Source organism: Frankliniella occidentalis, unplaced genomic scaffold (assembly GCF_000697945.3).
Source record: "Frankliniella occidentalis isolate FOCC.00 unplaced genomic scaffold, Focc_3.1 Scaffold158, whole genome shotgun sequence".
NCBI classification, from domain to species: Eukaryota; Metazoa; Arthropoda; class Insecta; order Thysanoptera; family Thripidae; genus Frankliniella; species Frankliniella occidentalis.
In genome coordinates, this window is record NW_026267284.1 from 549,758 (window position 1) to 555,404 (window position 5,647).

The following is a 5,647-nucleotide window of genomic DNA, read 5'->3' on the forward strand; positions in this document are numbered from 1 at the left end:
GTGGCGGGGCGTGGCGGGACGGGGTGCGGCCACACGGCTTATCTAGGCCCACTGTGTACTACGATGGGCCAGATAGCACCGTGTATGAAATGGGTGGGTGCGCGCAGCTTCCGAAAAGAAAAAAAAAACTGGCAGGAGAAAACAATTGCTCACGTCGTTCTCACACACTTACATCGCGAGGAATGCCAAAGAGCGGCGGACCGCGCCCGCCAGAGAGGAGATTCATTAAGATAGAGATTGAAAACGAGCCTAATGTATTCAGGTTCGGTGGAAATGTTGGGGCGCGCGATTAGAGGCGAGTGTGAGTATTACGAAAGAGCAGAGGCGCCCGGAGGCGAGTCTGATCGTTAAGACGCGTCTGGTCGACGTCCCATATGTAAAAGCGAGTTTAAAGCTCGCAGCTAGAGGTGTAAGTTCGTCCTGGCAAAATTAGGACATTTAGGATCCAATCAAGCTGTCTAACGCAAACCCATCACCAGAACAAATGGAATTCACCCACCTACAAGAAGTCGACAACAACAACACCGGGGCCCAAGCAAAAAATTAAAAAAAATGAGTTAACACATACTGGAATTACGTATTTACAACGCCCACGTGACCCATCTCTCTTGCCTCTCCCACATACCCAACACCACCCAACACACACACTCACACACACGGCGAAAACAAATTGGGCTGGAGAAATCGAGAGGCTGGCCTCCCGATCCCCTCAACAGAGATATTAATGAGCAGACGTTCCCATCTACAGGGTGACCACAACCACGCTGCTGCTGGCGCGGGCATCGGCGCGCATCAGCCGGCATCACCCCACCCACTCCTCCCTCCTCAGTCCATTCCCCCCTCGCTTCATCACAAAGAGTGAAATTGATAGGCCGATGCATTTGTTCATGACCGCGCGGTTCGATGGCACAAGAAAAAAACAAACAAAAGACACAAAGCGTACGGTGAACCTAATCACCGATTAATGCCCCCCCCCCCCGCTCCCCCTCCCTTCTCCTTCCTGCAGCCCAGGCCCTTGACCAGACCAGGTGCTAACATGAGGTCGTGAGCTCTTCCGCCCGGAGTGGGAGAGAGAGGAAAGTGAATTGCTGCTGTAATAGAACATCTCGGGGTGCTGTGCCAACATCATCTCGACATATTGAATCATTAAATTTACGTTTCGCTCGAACACAATACGGCAGCGTAATGATACACGCACTGTCTGCACACGTCTTTTAGAAATAGGAATTCAACTGTACATTTTATTTTGGTTTACTGAAACACTGGAAAGTTTACTGCGATTTTTTGGGAGGGATTGGTAAAATCAAAGGTGATAAGGGTATGATTTTAATCGATTCCTTTTGCCACGTCGGCAATGGCTGTGGACCAGTTTCCAGTTCTCCTTTTGCCGTGCAGTGGACATAGGTCCATTCCAATCGTTGCCTCACTGTTGTGCCCCAGTATGCCGTGTGCGCCGGGCGGTGTCACTAGACAAGCTGCGTCGTTAAGACATCGGACAAGGTACCTCACTTACGCACGTCAAAAAAAAAAGAAAGAGAGAGAGGCTTCAGGGAACACATAGTGCACTTATTATTTCAACCCATTTATTACATGATTCCGTTAAACACGTTAAAACAATGTCTCATTTTTTGAGGAAAAGGGAAAACTTTAGGAACTCCCCTGGTTTGACGAAAACTCCTCAGATTTCGAGGAGGTCTTCAAAAAAATGGGGGGATTTTTCCTCATTTTTTTAAAAAAGATTCCTCAAAATCTGGGGCGAGATCGGAGGACTCTCCCTCAAACATGGGAGTTCCTCAAAGTTTTCCCTTTTCCCTCAAAAACTGAGACATATTGTTTTAACCGTGAATGCTTTCGACCAGATCAAAGAGTGCACAAACTCTTACCTATGATATAAACTTTTGCAGAAGGGTGGAAGCAAGCTCGTAGTATTTCTTCCTTGTACGGTTCTTTGGGATAGGAGGAACACAGAGTGGAATCAGAGGAACAGAGGTGGATAGGAGAGGGAGGAGGGAGGACCGAACGCCCGATACACGTGGGTGTGGAGTCTATCTTTTAACGACTTCGATTATGGCGGTCATTACCACGTAGAACCAATCTGCCCTCCGCTTCTTCCCGGCTCCTGTTCGAGCCCCGCGTGGCTCACAGTCTCTTTGGAAAGGCTGTTAAATCCTCACAAAGCCTGCGCAGTCTTAAGCCAGAGAATTCGTAGACTACAAAGCACTTGCCATGCAATTGCAAAGCATTTACTCAATTATGATGTGCAGTGATTTGTAAGAGCGAAAAAGCGAAGCATTTCATTGCACACGCCAAATAAATAAGTACAGCTTTGTAACATTTTTAAAACAATTAATACCTGATCGGATGGAAATTTTACCGATGGCGGATATGGTACTATTTGGCGAGCTATTTTAGACAAAGAAAATGATGCGTACAATAACGTCACCTTTCTAGAAACATTAATTGTCTCATCGTATTTGGTGTAGGCTACAAACAAAAGCCTGCTGAAAGGCTTCGTTTTAATGTTCTTTAGTATGCAGATTTTTTTGCCAAGATCCTGAACAACATTTTTGTGACGATTAGGCATTGTGGCACCTTGCCTTTGGCTCGCTCCCATGGGACATGCGGATGAAGTCGTATTTGCAGCCTGGCGTCCGACCTGGCAACATTGATGCGATACTCCCTTACACCAGCAACTAGCACCCAAACCGAGGCGACCGCCCCAGGCCAGAGGCCTGGAATTCGTACACGCCAGTCAGTCCAGTCGGGAAGGTGCTCGCTCCAGCCAGGCTCCAGCCAGGCCGCGCCCACCGTGTGCGTGCCGCACACTGCAGGAAACGAAGCACAAGTTTCGAGTTTCATTTCTCTCGATTTTTCTGATAATGGTAACCGATTGAAGCCACTCGCGGCGCACAAACAATGGCGACCCAGAATATATTTCGCTACCATAAGCTTTCAGTACAAGACCGGAACAGTTTTGCAAGCTTTTCCAGCGGTGGTGAAAGCACAAAATAGATTCTAAATGGGGAGGAAAAATTTCGTGCCTGTCTTCGATGTGTGCGAGTGTGCGTGTGCACATCTCTATGAGCTACAAATCTGTTTCTAACAAGGGGACAAGTAAAACAGAACTTTGCACCTAGGTCAGGTACACATTGTATTTTCTCAGAGACAAAAATTGTACCTGATTAAGATAAGATGTGCACAAGCACACATCTGAAGATGGGTACAAAAATTGACCCTGCCCACTTTAGTGTGAATGTAGCTCTCTGATAGTGAAAGGTGGCCCCGAGAGACCATTCGGCAAGACACCTGCTCGATACCCATCTCTGTCTCATCTTATATATGTCTTAGCAAAACGCTTTACGGTTTAGCCTCTCTCTCTCTCTCTCCCTTTCCCTCTTGTTCCACGCGCGACCCTAGTCCCGCTGTGGTCAGCTCGTACTGGGTCACAGCCACAGGCGCAGCGAAAAACAAAACGGAGGAAGAAATGTGAGAAGGCAAGGCGCACAACGCAAACAGCGCAGAGGTCAGACAGTCTAAACGTGCGCGAGCCGGAGAGGAAGCTCCTCCTGGTCGGGTCCAATCAGTAGCAGAGTGGAATCGAGCTTCGTGGCAGCAAGAGCAGTCGAGTCTGCGGACCTCCCGCAATTCCACGCACACTCTATCAGTCAGTAGATAAAGGTCAATTTTTCATCATGAAAAGTTAACGAGCTTTATAGGCACATCAATTTCCTTCGGACCAATTAATTTGTTAGCACATTTGGGGACAATCTGTACCAGGTCAGAACGTGAAAATTGTCGCTAATGTCCCAATATAGTCTAGAGTGTACCTTTTAAGAATCAGAGGCAACCCGCAAATCGGCCGCGATTCAGACGAATAAAAAAAGCGGACGTAAAGGGAAACCTCTCAGATACATGCTGGCGAGGGGGAAGAAAACTGAGATGCGTTTACTGGCCTGGCCTCGCGGGTGATGTGGATGCTGCGCGCCCAACGATAAAGGAAATGCGATCCTCGACGGCCCATGGCCACGGGCCCGTGTGGCGCGGTGGGCGCCCTTATGAAGGCGGGGTGGGGCGAGCCGAACGCACGGCAGGCCGGGGAGTGAAAGTCCTCCTCACACATCGCGTCAATCAAACAGCATGAAGCACGAGTCCGACTGGGTAAAATATATATATGTAAAAAAAGTCAAGGCTGCGTTTTGCAGTCGTTTTTGCCTCTCGGACCGCGCGGAGCGAGGCGCGGAGGCACTCACCTCGTCTTGTCCAGAATCGTGCAGCACAGGACGGGCGGGAGAAGGAGAGAGTGTTATTGACCACAGACCACACCGAAGCACGTATGGGATTGTTGGTAAAGCTATAGGGGCAGATACGTTCCACCTTCACGAAAAGAAAAGATTAAAACGGTGCTGTATCATGTCAGAGTAGCCTATAAAGTGTCGTTCCTTCTTTTCATTATTGTGAACCTATACCACGGGAAGATCAAACAGTGACCGTTCCATTCCGAGAGCACTCCGGACACATTCCCTTTCACGTAACAGCTAGTCGAGCTTCATAGTATCGACGAGTGTGTATGGGTCACAAGGCCGACCGGGTACAGAGAGCTTTCCCACGTGGGAGCGACTGCTCATCGTCATATACAGGGTGTCGAACGAAAAGCATAATGACACACACACACACACACACACACACACTTGCCGCTGTTATGCCGCATGACCCCACCGTCATATTTGCATACAATAACCAGCGCACCACGCCCGCAAAAAGTCCTTGCCTCATAAAAATCACCATCTTTATCAAACGCCAGCATCGCCTCACGAGTGCTTTAATCATCCCCCGGCTGCGCGCCGTCTGGGTCTGGGTGCATCACACCTCGGGGCCGAGTAGAGTGCAGTCGTGGATGGGCGAGAAAAAGGCGATCCGCCGCCAGCCCGCGGAGGCCGTCGAGTGCATCGCATCGGGTATACTTGTACTGTGTACGTTGCTATGCACTCCCCGTCCAGCAAAAGCTCCCGGCAAGAGGAGTATAGATGAATTAGTAGTTAAGCCTCTCTCTCTCACGCACAACGTGCATCAACACTGTATAATCTCTCATGTTGGAGACCCTAGCGACTTTTTGGAGGCCCTGCTAGCTTTAGGCAGGCCTGGTCCGCGGAGAAAGCAAAACCAGCGCGCCTCTGAACCGGGCGCGGGCCGGGCCGGGCAGGGCAGGGCCGCATGTTTGGGAGGAGCGGTCCCACCGGCCCCCAGCGGCTCCGGCCGACCAGGCTCCAGCGCGGCATCCTCCGGGCCATCGCTCTCGCCCTCCTCCTCCTCCTCCTCCTCATCCTGGGCCGTGCTGCTGGACCAGAAGGACTGGCTGCTGCTGCTGCTGTTCGGGCAACCGGAAGTGTGAGTGACGCCGGGGTGGTCGAAAAAGGTGCACTGCTCAGCGGAAGAAGAGGAGGAGAGAACTCGCGGCCGCGGCGCAACAGCGAGCCCCCCGACCTCCCTCCCTAAAACTCACAATCAGCGAGGGGACACAAATTGTCAGCGCCTAACAAAAGCTTTTTAAACGTTATAGGAAAACTTTCAAAGCCGGAGGACACGGGTTGTCTTCCTATCAGGTGGATTTGGCACTTTTCTACGGCAGCAGGGGCCGTGATAAAAGTAC